This window comes from Mauremys mutica, chromosome 15 (genome assembly GCF_020497125.1).
Source record: "Mauremys mutica isolate MM-2020 ecotype Southern chromosome 15, ASM2049712v1, whole genome shotgun sequence".
NCBI lineage: Eukaryota > Metazoa > Chordata > Testudines > Geoemydidae > Mauremys > Mauremys mutica.
In genome coordinates this window covers 10864825-10882648 of record NC_059086.1, presented here as the reverse complement: position 1 = coordinate 10882648, position 17824 = coordinate 10864825, and the positions used below count along the sequence as shown (strand labels likewise).

The 17824-nt window shown below is 45.4% G+C and overlaps 2 long non-coding RNA genes across 2 annotated transcripts; both read left to right on the top strand.

The window, feature by feature from the left end:
• Positions 1-3945: 3945 nt before the first annotated feature.
• LOC123349923 lies at positions 3946-9153 on the top strand. The gene is made up of 3 exons (XR_006573676.1): positions 3946-4000; positions 5003-5034; positions 9034-9153. It is a non-coding gene; the product is annotated as an uncharacterized LOC123349923 (long non-coding RNA).
• A 3998-nt stretch (positions 9154-13151) lies between these two features.
• Positions 13152-16139, top strand: LOC123349922. The gene is made up of 3 exons (XR_006573675.1): positions 13152-13184; positions 14922-15051; positions 15777-16139. It is a non-coding gene; the product is annotated as an uncharacterized LOC123349922 (long non-coding RNA).
• Positions 16140-17824: the final 1685 nt, after the last annotated feature.

Sequence of the window (17824 nt, the reverse complement as noted above, 5' to 3'; positions counted from 1 at the left end):
CGCTGCTAGGGTGGCAGGCAGGGTGCCTTTGGCGGCTTGCCTGCGGAAGGTCCACTGGTCCCATCCCACGGCTTCGGTGGACCTCCCGCAGGCATGCCTGCCGAGGGTCTGCTGGTCCCGCGGCTTCAGCAGACCTGAAGCCGCGGGACCAGCGGACCCTCCATGCTTGGGGCAGCAAAATGTCTTGAGCCACCCCTGATTACACAAAAGCAGAGCTCCTTCCTGTGGGAGCTGCCATCTTTTCCTCTCGCTCACCTCCATGCTTCTTGAAAGTGTAGATACAGGAGGTCTTCACCCTGCGTTCCATTTCATAGGCTGCATCCAGTTAGCCTGGTGCAATGGGGTATAAATCACCATCAGCACCATTCCTAGTGAGACTGTTTGTCCTCCAGCAAGATTCACCTCAAGGGAGGGCAGATGGTGTTTCCCCAACCCCCAGCTTCCATCAGGGGTTTCCATGGTAGCTCTGCCAGCAGGAGCTCTGAGGGCAGGTCTGAGTCAGAGCCTTCCCGGGTCACTCTGAACCAGAATAAAGAACCATGCAGCCAATTTGTGCTGCTACAGCCTGTGTCCCAAGCAGAATTTCCAATGCTAGGACCTCCACCTGGGTCTGGGATGATCTGAACTGGGCCCAGAATATGCACAGGTAATCTTCCAGCTAAGAGACACCTGGATGACACTGCTACAGTTATGTCTACTCAACAGAGGGCAGACAAGGCGTTCACACTGCAGTCTCTTTAAAATGCTCCTTAGACCTACCGCCTGACTTTGCCAGGTTACAATGTAAACATCCACCTATACTAAGTGCCTGTCAGAACCAGAGTCAGATGTAGTAACAGTTGTAGCTAAGGTTATCTCCTTTTAGCTGGACATTGCAGTTTGTAGACTGGATGGAAAGGAATGATAAAATCACTGGCCTTCTGGTGACTACTGATGGCAAAGTGAAACTTTAACTGGCAGGTTTGCTTTTTGTTTTTGTTTTTTTCTGTACTCAATAGCACATAGCAAGGGTCACATATTTCATGATATTAGCAAATGGGAATAGGAAAATAAATAGAGCTGGTTGAAAAAAAAATTTGAACAGTTCTGCCAAAATCAGAACATTTCATGGAAATGTATTGATTTTGATGAAAATTTTCAAGGGAAGAAGTCCAAATGATTCATTTTGACTTTCAAATTATATATTTTTAAAAAATATTAAAATATGATATAATTATGAATAAATATTAATATTAACAATATATTTTATTTATATTACTTATATTTAATAGTGTATGTAATATTTAAGATATTATAATGTTTCAACATCACCAAAGTGAAATATTTTACCTTATTGAAACAAAACGATTTGACATTATCAAAAAAAAATCAATATTTCAGCATCAACGTTTTAGTAATTTTCATTTTTCAGGGATTTTTAAAATGTTGGGGTTTGTTTCAGTTTGGAATGAAAACAAATTTTCAAATATTGAAAGTTCCCATGGAATCAACCCTAAAAATCCATTGTGTCATTCAGTGAGTGGCCTGTGACAGACGTCTCTGTTATATTAGCTACTTATTTTTAGTCTGGCTGTCAAAGGGCCAGCCATCTTCAAAGTATTCCCTTTCCCTTTATTTCTTATCTAATGTTACTGTATTCTGTAAATATTCATGTTGCTTTGGTTTTCTAGGGCTGCAAATAATACTTGGAATTGCAGTTCCTACCACCCTGGGTCTGTGCTTCGTTCTGTTTCTACTAACAAGCAAAGGTATGTAAGCACCTATACCTATTAGAAAGTAGATAAGACAAACTCCAGAAGAAATTCCCAGTTTCCATACTTTTCTCAGACAGGAGCAGGGAGCCCCAATAGAATCACTGTTAGATGTTTGCAGCATGTGTTTCTTTTAGAGAAAGGCCAGAGTCAGAACCTCAAATGTGAATCCATTCCCAATTCAGTGTTTGCCTGAAAATTCCGCCTGTTAGAAGGTGAAGAGTCTGCTAGAAAACATTAATGCATCTCTCTGATGCACTGTTGCAGGGGACTTATTATCCAACTGGAGAGAGGGGAATTGGGCATGGCTTTAGAAAGAGATGACCTAGGGTGTGAGTTGAGTGGCCCTTGAAGAGGAACCCTGGGAGCAAATATGATCAGGGAGGGCACTTTAGCTGGATTTTATCACTTTGTGAATAAAGCTAAATGCCAGGGAGAGGTTACATACTGACTGGCTACAATCTGCATGGACTGAAACAATGCAGTGAAGGAACTTCCTTGCAAATTAGAAGCCTGGATCTTGTCCCTACAGCTTCAATTTGCCTTGGATGTGGCCCAAGAAATCAAAAATTTCACAAGCCCAATATGCTCTTGTGAAATTTGTGCCATTTTGGACTAAATTCTTGTGAGAACAGCTGACGAAATTTTGGCACTACAAACTGACAACATTGATGTCTGGAGCGACCTGAAACTTGTGCCCTCAGTTCTAGCCTAAACCTAATCCACATCCCAACACCAGACCCTGCCTCCTTACCCCATACCTAGTTTGCTTAATGCTCCCTTTTTTCTTTGCTAATGTTGTGGCGAGTCATTTAGGATGTTTCACTAACAGTTTCTCTGTCTTTTCAGCTGCACGTCAGTGTAAAAACCAAAGGTAAGGGGTTCATCTCTTAGTAGTGACAGGAATATAGAATTTGATTTAGAATTATCCTGCCCTAAAGATAAATGTGCTGTTGGATGCAGATGCTGATTATGACTGAAAAGCAAAGATGAGAAGTTATAAATCATAAAATCATAGAACTGGAAGGGATCTCGAGAGGTCATCAAGTCCAGTCGCCTGCACTCATGGCAGGACCAGCAACATTTAAACCATCCCTTACAGGTGTTTGTCTAGCCCGCTTTCAAAAACCTCCAGTGATGGATATTCCAGAACCTCCCTAGGCAATTTATTCCAGTGCCTAACCACCCTGACAGTCAGGTATCAACCCCACTGGCAATCTGGCAGTAGAAACACGTTAATCCCTCTGTGAATGCCCCTACCCAGCTAGAGTGTCCTCAGAAATAGCGGCCTTTAGTCATGTAGCATGTAGCTCTGTGCTAGCAAGAGGCAGTATGGCCTAGTAGATAGCATGCTGGCTTGGGACTTAGATCCTATGGGGGTCTGTTCCTGGCTCTGCTGCTGGGTTAGTCATTTCCCTGCTCTGTGCCTCAGTTTTCCCATCTATACAATGGGGCTAATGATCCTGACATCCTTTGTAAGTCACTTTGTGATCTGCTGAAGAAAAGCACTTTATCAGCAGTTGGGAAACTGGCTTTAAAGTTTCCAGCGGGTACATAAGCCGCCTGTACAAGGCAGCTCCTTTTCAGTCCCATCACTAACTGCAGGAAAACAAGGCCTTGCATATTGTGTCGTGGTCCAACTGCTAAGAGGGCCAACTGGGTTTGAATTAGTCTATGTGGCCACAAACTAGGCCCAGTCAATTCCTTTTTTTCGCATATTCTTAAATTCACCTCTGAAGATTTTAAAGATAAATAAGCCCAGGCCTAAAAATTCAGGTCTGGGTCACCCAAAATTCTGGATGTATTTGGATCCACGGCCTTGCTTTGCTCTATTAAATAGATCTGAGCCATTTGTGAAACTGAAGTCCAGCCCTGGGTCTGGATTCCAGATCCATCCTCCACTACAGATCAGAGGCATTTATGTGACCTGCTGTAGACATCTGGATTTACCATGCTCACCAGTGGGGTTTGTGCCCTGCAGTGCCAGTGGAATAATCCTGTCCATTTGAACTATAGGAAAATCTATTATCTTAAATCAGTAGCAAGCTGTTGTAATTTCTGGGAGCGGCCATTAGAGGGAGACATAATCACATTCACTAAGAGTATCACATTGGTGGATGGGACGTTAGCCCAAGCAGCTCTTGTTTTAACACAGTGAATACAGGTGACTTTCCACATTTCTCTGATTTTCTATAGGGAGCAATACGCAAAGGAGAGCACCAACAATATTGCAGCAGGGAAGCTTATTGGTATGAAGTTCAAACTCCTTTGATCTATTGATTCATCTATTATACTGGAATTTTCAAGGCAAAACATGGGGGAAATGAGTGCAGTTTGTTAATTAATTCACAGACCCAGGACCCTGTAATATCAGCCAGCAGTATAAACTGTTTTTCTCATCATCAACAAATTTCTAAACATAGATCAGAGGATCAATGTATCTGGGAGTCACAGAATGTTGCAAGTGTAGGAGCAGTGGCTGAAGGCTGGGATTTCTGCTGAAAAGCAGATGGTACAGTAGTTCATTACCTAGCCCTCTTCCCTCTGTTCAGAGATTCATAGATTCTGAGGCTAGAAGAAACCATTGTGATCATCCAGTCTGTTCTCCTGCATAGCAAAGGTTCCTAGAGCAGTTCTTTTAGAAAAAACATGCAATCTTGATTTTAAAATTGCCAGCGATGGAGAATCCACCATGAAACAAACATTGTGAAGGCCAAGACTATAAGAGGGTTAAAAAAAGACCTAGATAAATTCATGGATGACAAGTCCATCAATGGCTGTTAGCCAGGATGGGCAGGGATGATGTCCCTAGCCTCTGTTTTCCAGAAGATTGGCATGGATAACAGGGGATGGATCACTTGATGATTACCTGTTCTGTTCATTCCCTCTGGGGGACCTGGCATTGGTCACCATCAGAAGACAAGATACTGGTCTAGATAGACCTTTGGTCTGACCCAGTATGGCCACTCTTATGTTCTTATATAGTTTTCTTGAAACAAATGCTCTCCTAATAAAAGTGACCCCAAATCACCTCTCCCATATGTACACCTCAATGGTAGATTTATTGTTTATATGGCTATTTATTCAGCTCAGAGTTTAAGTACTGAAAAGGATTTTTAACAGTAAGCCTATGATGACTGAGTCTTTCAGCACTGCTCACACATACTTCAGGGGCTGAAGAGATGTTTAAAGCTCAGATGCTACTTGACCTGAAAATAAAAATAGCTACAAATACAGTATTTATTTTTCAGATACTTCCTCTGCTGGATGTTCCCATTACACAGTAAGTGAAAAGAGACAACTGACCGGGGAGAGGATAGAGGTCTACAAAATCATAAATGGTGTGGAAAAGTGAAAAGAGAAGTTTTATTTATCTTTTCCCACATTAGATAAATCAGTGGTCACTAATTAATAGACAGTGGTTTTAATACAAAGAAGAAGCACTTTTTCACACAATACACAACTAACTTGTTGAACCCAGGATGTTGTGATGGCCAAATGAGTAACTGGGTTAAAAAAAGAACCAGATAAGTCAATGAAGGATAGGTCCATCAATGACTATTGGCCAAGATAATAGAATCATAGAAGATGAGGGTTGGAAGAGACCTCAGGAGGTCACCTAGTCCAGGGGTTCCCAAACTTGGTTCACAGCTCTTTCAGGGTAAGCCCCCGGTGGGCCACGAGACGCTTTCTTTACCTGAGTGTCCGCAGGTATGGCTGCTCGCAGCTCCCAGTGGCCATGATTCACTATTTTTGGCCAATGGGAGCTGCAGGAAGCAGCGTGGGCCAGGCTACCACTTCCCGCAGCTCCCATTGGGCAGGGGGTCACTTGCAGGTTTAAACTAGTGTAAATGGTGGATTCTCTGTAACCTGAAGTCTTTAAATCATAACTTGAGGGCTTCAGTAACTCAGCCAGAGGTTAGGGGTCTGGTACAGGAGTGGGTGAGTGAGGTTCTGTGGCCTGCGAGGTCAGAGGGGATGATCATGATGGTCCTTTCTTAAAGCAGGGGTGGGGAACCTATGGCCCCCGTGTCATATCCTCGCCATTGCTAAATTTCATCCAGCCCGTAGTGCATTCCCCCTCCCCCCTCCGCGGAGCTGGAGCCGCAAGGGGGTAAGCCCTAAGCCTATGCTCAGAGGGATGGTAATTAGCCGTGGGTGGGGGAGGGGGGCTGCATCATGCAGAGTCTCAGATGCTGGCCCCACACCCAGGGCTCTGCTCCCACCCCAGCTGTGATCCCAGCCTCAGCCCCCTTCCCCTGTCTGTGTGCTGCCTCCCCCCCACCAGACCCATAGCCCAGTTTTGGCCCCAGCTTTGGGGAGAGGGGCCACGGAAATGGGGGTGGTGCCAGGTAAAAAGTTTGGGGACTACTGGCTTTCAGCACCCCAACTGTAAAAATTGTTCCAGCGCCACTGCCTCCATGCCCCCCCTCCACGGGGCTGGAGCCCCAGTGCTTGCCCCATGCGGGGGGGAAGCCCCGAGCCTCTGTGCCCCACCGGCAGGTGAGTGGCCCATGATTGACTTTTTTCTGTGGGTCAATAGCCTATGAGAGAAAAATGTTCCCCACCCCTGCCTTAAAGTCTATGAATCCTCTCCCAATATCTGTTCCCACGTGTTAGAGACTCAAGAAGACGTAGCAAATGGCCAACACCTCACCCCATCCCTGGCACACAATATCTTAGTGCTATTAGGAAAAAAACACTTTAACTTAGCTCTTTATTTTAACTTTTGTGACTTAGGGTCTGATCCAAAGTGCACTGAGGTTAGTGGAAAGACCAGAGATCTCCAAACAGTGGGGTGTGCCCCCCCTATGGGGGTTCAGAGGAAAGTTCGGGCAGGTGCGGCAGGGTCCAGGCCAGCCCCCACAGGAAGTGGGGAAGGAGTGCCACCTAGCCCTGCTTTGCTCCCAGCTCTGCTCCAGTCTGGCTCCCGGCCCCTTGCCTGGTCCCTCCCTCAGCTTCAGCCCCGGGCCATGGCTCTCGCATACCCCTGGCCGCATTCCCCAACACCGTGGGAGCCCAGCTCCTGGCTCTAGCTCCAGGAGAGTGTGGACAGGGGTAAGTGTAGGGTGACAAGATGTCCTGATTTTATAGGGACAGTCCTAATCAGGACTTTTTCTTATATAGATGCATATTGCCCCCACCTCCATCCTTGTTTTTCACATTTGCTATCTGGTCACCCTAGGTAAAGAGGGGCATGACCCTGAAAAGTTTGGGGACCACTGCTTTAAACAGTGAGCTCAAGAAATTAATGCCCCATATATTCACTGTAAGAGGGTCTAGTGCAGGGGTGGCCAACCTGTGGTGCCAGAGCCGCATGCGGCTCTTCAGTGGTTAATATGCAGCTACTTGCATAGGTGCTGACTCTGGGGCTGGAGCTACAGACACTAACTTTCCAATGTGCCGGGGGTGATCACTCCTCGACCCTGCTCTGCCCTAGGCCCTGCCCCCACTCCACCCCTTCCCCCAAGGCCTCTGCCCTTTCCTTCGATCCTTCCATGGCCTCGCTCCTCCCCCTGTCCCCCAGAGCCTCCTGATTGCAGCAGACAGGAGGATTGGGGAGGCGCTGATTGGCGGGACTGCTGGTGTGCAGGAGATGCTGGGGGCTGGAGATGGGGAGCTGATGGGGGCTGCTGACGTATTACTGGAGTCTTTGGCAATGCATATTGGTAAACTGTGGCTCCTTCTCAGGCTCAGGTTGGCCACCTCTGGTCTAGCAGCTACAGCAGAGGTGGAAACAGAGACAGAACTCCTGGGTTCTATCCCCTGTTTTGAGAAGAGAGAGGTCTCTAGAGGTCAGAACAGGGTGGACATGACCAAAATGCTTTGATTGGAAATTGTTTTCAAATGTTTTGATTAATCAAAACACACACACACACCAAAAAATGGTGGTTTTGGTTCAATCCAAAATTAAATTATTTTTTGATACTTTGGAACTAGCTATGAATCAGAAGAATCCCTTATTCACCCAGCTCTGCTCCTGGGTTCTGGTCCTAGTTCTGGGAGGGGAGAGACATCTAGAGTTCAGAGGAGGAGGGTTTGGAAATCATGACTGCCTGGGTTGTGTTCCCAGCTCTAGGCGGGGAGTGGGATGTAGTGGGATAGAGCAGAGGGAAAGGAGCTAGAGGCACAATTCATGGCGTCTATCCCCAGCTCTACAAGGGGAATGGGGTCTAGTGATTAGAGAGAGGAGTCAGGACTCTGGGTGGAAATTTGGTCTAACAGCTAGTACGGAGACTAGAAGTTAGGACCCCTGTGTTCTATTTATGGCTGTGCTATTAACTTGCTACGTGCTATGGAATATGTCACCTTTCTGTATCTCAATCCATGTCTTTTTATAGTGTGTATATTAATATACTGTAGCATATGATAATAACTCCAGGGATATTCAGACTTAATTAATTCTGCTTTGGATAGAGCTGTGAGATCCTCAGACAGAAATTGCAATACACAATAGAGCTTGTTAAATACTGAACATATAAATAGATGAAAATGTCAGGATTTCAGTTCATTTTCACTATGTCCATGTCATTTTGTATCCCTGCATTCCGACAGCTCTGACACGGGCCAGCATGAGTCACTCAGACTGTGGATAGAGTCCTAAATACACAGGTTCAGTGACAAATACTCATGCTGGATGTTGAAAGTGGATAATAATAATAATTAATAATAATAATAAATAATTATTATTATTAGCTTTTATATAGTGCTTTTCACCAGTAGGTCTCAAAGCACTGCACAGTCACTAATATTTTTATCCCCATAACCCACCTGTGAGGGAGGGCAATGCTGTTACCTCCATTATACAGATGGGCACCCACCTGAGTCATGGAGACACTAAGCAACTTGACCAAGGGCACACGGGAAGTCTGTGGATTCAGCTTAGCAGTGATGTGGGTGACCAGCTGCGAAACTTGAAGTTCAAACCCCAACTCTGGACAGCTCCTGCCAGCACTCCAAAGTCTGCCCTTGGCTCACTTGCGAAATGTGCTGAATGTTTCTGAGTAGAGTCAATTTGTAAATGACAGGAGTAGTTTGTAAGCACTCTGCAAAGTAAAGAAAGAAAAGCCCCAAAGCACTAGGCAGATACAATTTGCTCAACTTCCCTATACAATTAGCATGTCAGTTATTAGTCCAGTTTGGAAAGTGCCCTGTTATGTTTATTAACGATGAATTATTGCTCACTCCACAGAACAGCTGGGCTCTGCCATTAAATCTCAGCTGTCTCAGAAAGACGCCAGCCCCTTTGCTTCATGTTAAAATGCACATGTTTTATTTCCAGGGGCCCCAGGGAAAAGACAAGGACACAGAGAACTATGAATCTCTGAACACCAGAGCCCTGGAGATCTCTCCTTATTCTACACTTCATCTGCAACAGAAGCATGAACCTGCCGCCTCTGCATCTCGGCTTGGTAAGTGACCCACTGACCTCTGCACTGAAACCCTAGGCTGGGATCACCAAAGGAGCATAAGGGACAGAGGCCCAGGAGTTTAAAGCTATTGAGGCATTGCTGTGCTCCGTGTCACAGCTTCCAGCTGATTTCAGAGCCTACGTCTCATCTTCACAAGGGAGTTAAGCCCTGAAGAGTCTACGTTCCATTGACAGTGAATCTAGCTCCTGAAGGTTTTTCACAAATTCCAGCCAGGTCACTTACACTCAGGACAGTCTCGTCTCCCAACCCGACTAAGCTTGTCCAGTCACTGGAACATGTCTAGTTATTCCTGTCACATGGACACTATGGTACAGATTATCAGAGGGTTTGAATCAGCATAGTGCCATTGACTCCAGGGGTGTGGGGCTGATTTACACCAGCTAGGGATCTGGCCCATTGATTGCAATGGAGTGACACCGATTTACACTGGCTGGGGATCTGGCCCATTGATTGCAATGGAGTGACACTGATTTACACCGGCTGGGGATCTGGCCCATTGATTGCAATGGAGTGACACCGATTTACATTGGCTGGGGATCTGGCCTTGTAACTTTACTTTGCATTATCTTAGTCTCTGAAATCCCATGTGGCATAGACTTGTTCCCCTCCTTCTGACCTGTTTCCCAGGACCACAATCCAACACATCTCTGCCAGCTTCGGTTGTTACTTCCCCTTGTTTGATGCTGGAACGATCAGGGTTGTTCTGTGACAGTGCAGCTCTGGGGGCTCAGTGACACGCCCACGCAAGGAAGCGACAGAATCTAAAGCATCCGTGACTCCATCGTGTGTTCTACCAGCATCCCCGTGAGAGCAGCCACTGCTTACCCTCCTGTGTATGGGTGTGGGCAGGGCATAGTCCAGAAGTGGGTGAAGCTGTGGCCCCTCGACCTGCACAGCTGAGCCAGCACACATGGGGAAGTGCCCTGCCCCAGCAACCACAGATTACTTCCCCACCCTGGAACAGCAAAATGAGCACCATGCTCAGGGTTTGTGGCAACGCCACAACAGAGCCGTCTTTTATTTTTATATCTGTTTCTTTTTGCTCTTGTTCTCCTGACAGTGGCTCTGGCCTGTTCTGAAATTACACTTCTGCGTGGAAAAGCGACTCCATCTAGGGATTCCTTGGGCTATGGCTACACTTGCACTTCAAAGCGCTGCCGCGGCAGCACTGCCGCAGCAGCGCTTTGAAGCGCTAAGTGTAGTCACCGCGCTCCCAGCGCTGGGGCTTTGACCACACTGGCGCTTTGCAGCGCCGCAATTTGCAGCGCTGGAGAGGGTGTGTTTTCACACCCTGCTATAGCGCTGCAAATTTGCAATTGTAGCCATGTCCTTGGTGTGGCGCCTGCATACAGATTCTGCCTGCTTTGCTCTGCTGAGGCAGTAAAAAGGGGTCAGAACAAGGGCAGAGAATCATAGAATCATAGAATATCAGGGTTGGAAGGGACCTCAGCATTGTAGGAGCAGCAGTGATCTGTATGCTCTGTATAACCTGTATGCTCAAAAGGTCTGTTACACTTCCTCCCACCCCCTCCTTCTTTGAATACCTGTAAAGTGGCTTTCCTCCACCCCTCTTCTGGAATGCTTGTGGGATGAATGGGCTGATTAAACAGCTGGACGATCAGAAGAGCTCCGAGATAGACAAGGTGTCTGGGACTCTAATTAGGCAGCACTCACGCACCCAATGCATGGACACTGCATGGACACTGGCTGAGGTGGAGTGTGACCAACCAAACGCAGCCAAGTCATCTCTGGTCGCAAGCCATGACACTCTGATTAGGCTTCACTCACACATTCAATGCATGGACACTGCCCAAGGTGGAGTGTGACCAACAAAATGTGGCCAAGTCATCTCTAGTCGCAGGCCATGAGGTGCAGGTCCTTAAAAGGGGAAGGGGTCATGTGCTCAGGAGTGCACTCACAAGCTTGTACCTCCCGTGAAGGCCCTTCACCTGAACCGCCTGGCCAGTGGTTCATTGCATTGCATTCCATCATGCCTCGAGAAGACTTACCTTCATTGCACCATCCATCGCTGTTCTGTGGGACACTTACCTTAAAGGATCCTGACATCTCCAGTGCCGTGTCTGTCCTGGGAGCGTGAGTATGTGAGTGTGAATGTGACCCCCCGCCCTTCTTTTGAGCTTAGCTATCAATATAATAAACATGCTGCTTTCTGCCAAACTTTGGTGGGTCATTAGTCCTCCCTAAGCTTACTAGCTGACCCAATTTTGGGTAACGCTCAGGAGATATCTAGTCCAACCCCCTGCTCAAAGCAGAACCAATTCCCAACTAAATCATCTGAGCCAGGGCTTTGTCAACCCTAACCTTAAAAACCTCTAAGGAAGGAGATTCCACCACCTCCCTAGGTAACCCATTCCAGTGCTTCGCCACCCTCCTAGTGAAAAAGTTTTTCCTAATATCCTACCTAAACTTCCCCCACTGCAACTTGAGACCATTACTCCTTGTTCTGTCATCTGCTACCACTGAGAACAGTCTAGATCCATCCTCTTTGGAACCCCCTTTCAGGTAGTTGAAAGCAGCTATCAAATCCTCCCTCATTCTTCTCTTCTGCAGACTAAATAATCCCAGTTCCCTCAGCCTTTCCTCATTAGTCATGTGTTCCAGTCCCCTAATCATTTTTGTTTCCCTCTGCTGGACTTTTTCCAATTTTTCCACATCCTTCTTGTAGTGTGGGGCCCAAAACTGGACACAGTACTCCAGATGAGGCCTCACCAATGTCGAATAGAGGGGAATGATCTCGTCCCTTGATCTGCTGGCAATGCCCCTACTTATACAGCCCAAAATGCCGTTAGCCTTCTTGGCAACAAGGGCACACTGTTGACTCATATCCAGTTTCTCATCCACTTAACCTCTAGGTCCTTTTCTGCAGAACTGCTATCTAGCCATTCAGTCGTAGCCTGTAGCAGTGCATGGGATTCTTCCATCCCAAGTGCAGGACTCTGCACTTGTCCTTGTTGAACCTCATCAGGTTTCTTTTGGCTCAATCCTCTAATTTGTCTAGGTCACTCTGTATCCTATCCCTACCCTCCAGCATATCTACCACTCCTCCCAGTTTAGTGTCATCTGCAAACTTGCTGAGAGTGCAGTCCATGCCATCCTCCAGATTATTAATGAATCTGTCCATGTCATTCAGTTTCTGGCATGTAGCAGAAGCCGGGCTCATCTCACTTAGCCAACTTACAATAAAGACATTGCCATGCACAGGGAGTTTTAGATGGAGTTGTGTTGAGAGCTTGTCAGCAAATCTGAGTCTCCTTTCATCTACCCTGGTGTAACCCAGAGCAGTGTTATTGAAATCAGTGTTTACCCCAGAGTAACAGAGAGGGGAAGCAGGTCCACTGCCTGGCACTTAAATACAAAGTTTGGAAATGGACTGTCCAGGTATGCAAACAACCTTAACTCACCAGCCTCCAGCCTGCCTGTGTTTGTTCCTTTCATATGTACTTGGTAAGATATTTTGATTTTGGATCAAGGCCTTTTTCCAAAGGCTTTACAAAGACCATAGCCTATGAGATCACAACTGATTTCAGAATCAAATAAGTGGTCATTTTTTTCAAAGAATATCTATGTGATTTAAGAGGCTAATGCCCACTGAGAGTGGATGGGACTTAGGCTCCTAAGTGACTTGAAAACCTTTGAAAATTTGAGCCTTAATGACTTTGAATCTAGCAAAAATCAGGCTTAATGTACGAACCAATTCCAAGCAGCCCTGTTTGTATTTTCAGCACAGAGGAGGTGTGTTTCTGAACTTGCATTTAGTCAAATTTCCATTTAAATACTGGGGAAAAAAAAGGTTAGAAATATTTCATGCCTTTTATGTCTGCTGAAAATCTTGGCCTCGCTTGCATATGTTAGAAGGGACTAAATAGACTTGTTAAGCTGTGACAATGTTTAACTTACAGGTGCCATATCTAATAACAGTGTTTACAAATACTGTATTCTTTTTCCAGATGTTTCATCCATTGGATGTTTCCATGAGATGGTAAGTATATAAGAACAGCTGTACTGGCTCAGACCAAAGGTCCATCTAGCCCTGAATCGTGCCTTATAATAGTGGCTTGTGCCAGATGCTTCAGAGGGAATGAACATGGCAATTTATTGAGTGATCCATCCCCTGTTGTCCAGTCTCAGCATATAGCAGTTGGAGGTTTAGAGACACTCAGATCATGGGGTTGCATCCCTGACCATCTTTGCTAATAGATCTGTCCTCCATCAACTTCTCTATTTTTTTTAACCTGGTTATACTTTTGGCCTTCACAACATCCCCTGACAATGAATTTCACAGGTTGACTGTGCGTTGTGTGAAGAAATACTTCCTTTTGTTTTACACCTGCTGCCTATTCACTTCTTTGGGAGACCCCTAGTTCTGAGCAGTACTGTGATCCACAAAACCCCCTTAATTTCAAACAGATGATTCCCAGAGTAAGGTACTACTCAGCGTGGGTGAGGGTATCAGAGAATCTGACCCTTAATTACTGCAAAAGAAGGCTGTGCTTCTACACACCCAGCCAGGCCCTTGGCTGTATGAATTGGACACACTGCTCCCTTCGGGAGTCAATTTCAAGAGGAGTGGTGTGGCTAAGGCCCTTATCCTAATTCTCAATGATATTTAAGATCTTAATTTCCACTCAGATCAATGGGAATATCTGCTCTGGGAAGTAGTGTGAGGCTGATCTCTGGGCTGTGCTACACAGGAGGCCAGACTGAGCACAATGGTATTGGGCCTTGGAATCCATGAATCTTTGACAATACTTTTGATGATCTGGGCCTGACCCCCTTCAGTGCCTGTGAAAGTCCCTCCCTCCATGTGTTGTCTGTCTCATCTCTAGTTTACAACATTTCTAATATTGGGAGGGGCGGAGATACTGGGGATATTTGAGTTTATGTAAAAACTAAAATACAGTTTATTTAAAGTCCATGCCCAATAACTCTTTCCATATTGCAGAGCACTGAGGAGTTTCAAACCTAATGTAGATCCAGCACCCACTTCACCCCTATTTCTATTAGATTAGTGATAGTGAAAAACATTATTTAAAATAATGGCCCCTGATTTGTATTTCACTTTGAAGGTCTTGGGGCAGGGACTGTCTTTTTTGGTCTGTTTGTATAGTGCCTAGCACTACATAGCACAACATTTAACTTTGCACTATGAGCTCTTTGGAATAGGGACTTTGCAACCTGTACTACCTAGTATCAGGGGACTGGGAGTCAGGAGTCCTGGGTTCTGTTCCTGACTCAGGAAGGGGAGACCATGCCAGGGGTTAGAACAAGGTTGCCTAGGTATCAGGACTCCTGGGTTCTGTCTCTTGCTCTGATTGGTGACTGTGATCTTGGGGTTAGCACAAGGTGGATGGGGAGTCAGGACTCCTGGTACTAGGCTCAGCTCTGGAAGGAAACAGTGTTAGAGCAGGAGGAAAGATTTTGGGGATTAACTTGCTGCATAGCCTGGGACATACCACTGGTGTTAAAGTGTCTCTGCTAATGACAAGGCTGCTGAAGCTGCATGAACTATGATGTGTGAGGTACTTTGGGATCTTCAGCTATACATAGACAGCAAGTGTTATTCCCGTGTATGGCATTCACCTATGGCTTGTATTACTTATTATCAATTTCCAAAGGGCTGCTTTGCTCTGTATCTAACCATCAGCTTTCAAATAGGTTCTCAGAAAGCGAGCAGCCCTGGTGGTTTTCTGTTTACACATACATGTTCTATTTAAAGGAACCAGCAGACAAAGAAGTGGCAGGTGAGGGGTACGAAATGTTAAATCCCAGTTCAGTGCAGAATGTACTTTATTCTACATTTCATCGCAAGCAATGAGATGTCGCTATCTTATCCCCTTCTGAGCTTGGTAAGTGAGTCACACCCCTCTGGAATGAAACTTTCCCATCAAATCTTATTGACTCTAGAACTTTCTCTAGACTGAAACACCCCCTGCTGGCCAAAGCCTGAGTAATGGAGTTTTGTATGGGTCAGGGAAGGGATGGTGAGCAGGAACAAGATGGGCATTTGAGGAATGAGGATTATTTCAGTTTTATTCAGCTCTGTCACACCCCCTGACCAACTCTGCTATGCTCTAGAGTCTGCTTCCAGGGAGCAACTACACATTCGAGTTACAGTCTAACACTCCCAAGTGTACATGGTTGCCCTGGCCTGGCACCTTCCTAATCACTTACAGCTGGAGCTAAATGGACATAAGCTGCATAGAAGAATTCTCAGTGAAAAGGGAATGTAGGCCCAGGCATCTCCTGGGGGCAGGACAATATAGCCAGTCAACATTTTTTCAATACAAAATGTATCAAAAAATGGAGGGGAAAAATCATGAAAAATTTAATTCTTGATTAAAAAGTTGGGGGTGTTTAAAACTGAATCTTTTTTTCAGTTCTCTGGTTATGAGTTTGTCAGTAAAAATGAATATTTTTTGCAGGAAAAAAATATTTCTCAACCAGTACTATGAGACAGTTAAGTGTAGATTAGAGCAGTAACAAACTGCCTGAGATATTTGTCCAGGCGTCTCTATGAGGTGCTAAAGGCAGCTGGTGTTGTATTGTCTGATTGCCTCTCATTTTCCCACAGATCAACATGCCCTGAAATGGAAGAGTTTGGAAGAAAAGTATTTGAAAGATTGAGTCAGCGTATGGTCCCCTGCACAACAGGAAAGAAGAGGACACAGGGATGATGGAGAAATGTCTAATAAACAGAGCAACAGAGTTTGTCAATTTGTTGATTGAAGAAAGAAAGAAAGAGTGACACAGAATTAACTTGTCTGATTTCTTAAATGGCAGTGACGTTTTGTGCCTATGTGGAAAGAGCATGTGTGTTTCATATGTGTCAGCAAGGGCATGGTCCTGCTATTGTGGGGAACGTTCCTGGCTTCTGCACTACCCTAATGGAATCGGGTAGTGAAAGGATCTGAGTCCTCGCTCCCACTCTCTTCACCCAGAGCCTGCCTGACATCAAGGACTCCCCCTCCACTCTCCCATGCAGCAGAGTCCTCGTAACCCTGACAAGTCTGGTCCCAGGATTCCTGGGAGGCTCGACCCTCCAGTCTTGTCCTGGATACTTACGGCAGGAGGGTGTCCTCACTTTGGGCTACTTTCTCTTCATTTCCTGATCCACTGATCACTAGATTAAGTTCAAACCAAATACAATTTATGAAATGGCAACCGTAAGAAAAATAAGGGAAAATGGAAGCAATTAAAGGAACCAGGGACCCCACCATGTGGGCGTAGCGAACACCACGAACAGCCGTCTCTGGGACACAAGACAAGTTCACAGTCTGTTCCTCACACACTCAGGGCCTCCTTCCCAGGTCCTGGCAGTGCAGCAGGGATACCACGGGTCAGACACCTGCTCTGATTGTGTCCATACATCCTCAGGCTCTAGGTGTCAGGAAACTTCTCCTCTCTATCGTCCCTTTCCTCCAGTTAACACTCAACTCCCACTCTGGGTCTGGCCTGCAAGGCCCTTGTGTCTGCTCAGGGTCCACCCTCGCTCTCCACAGGTGCTAGCTCGGCTCAGCTCTGGTATTAGCTGCAGCACAGTGAGCAGCTGCTCCCTGGATCTGGCCCTGTGGTGTAGCTCAGCCTTGACTCCCCTTTGGTGTGGCTGCTCTGCCTCAGCCACTTGGCCTTGACTCCTCTTCAGCCCTTCTCTTTTCTCCTGGTATTGGGAGACAGCTCACCCAACCCCTCCACTCCTCCCCTCCCCCGCCCCCCCCGCAACCCCACACACACTTAGTTTCATTAGGGGGCCAACAGCCCCCTTACATATGTGTAGATAATGTAATTTCAAAACAAAAATCTCTGGTATGTATAAATGGACTGTAGCATATGAAAATGACACTATCAGTTCATTTGAAATAATATACTAATCCAATATGTAAAGCATATGTAATTTACATGTTAATGTCACAAATGTCTTTCAATATAAACTAATAGGAATTGCCAGACCAAATCACACCAAGGGTTAGAAATGGCAGGGAAACCTGTTTTTTCTCTGATTAAAAAAATTCAAACAAAAAATGTTCATTTGATGTGTTTCATTTGAAATGTTTCATGGGAAAATTTCAAATTGAAACAAAATCAAATTTTCATTTCAATTAACTTTTTCCTATTTCTTCCTGTGACCTGACAAAATGCAGTTAAAGGAAAGATTTCCAGGACTGGGATTTTTTCCTTTTCCTTTTTTATTCCCTAGTGACTGTTTTATTTAACCCATTCTTGGTGGGGCTAACGTTTTAACACGTCCTCCTGTGCAGTAAGGACAAATACTATCTCTGCTGTTAAGCAAGGAAGTGTGAGGAAGAGGGATTTGATGGGAAGAGAGTCTTGATGGGGAGGGAAGTTGCTTCCAGAGGCAATCTACTATTTTTTTAACCAAAAAAAAACAACCAGAAACAAAAAAAAGTTCAGTTGTGTTTGCTTGCTTGCTTCTGGGGTTGTTTTTGTTGTTGTTGTTGTTTTCCAGTGATAGCTTTCAGGCTTCAGTATTTTTTTTTCATATTCAAAAAACAAACATTTTTACCAATACTGAAACTAGTTTTCAAAAGCCAATACATAAATAAATAAATCAGTTTTTGTCTTTGTCTTTTCATTCAAAACCCAACAAAATTTCCTGTGAAC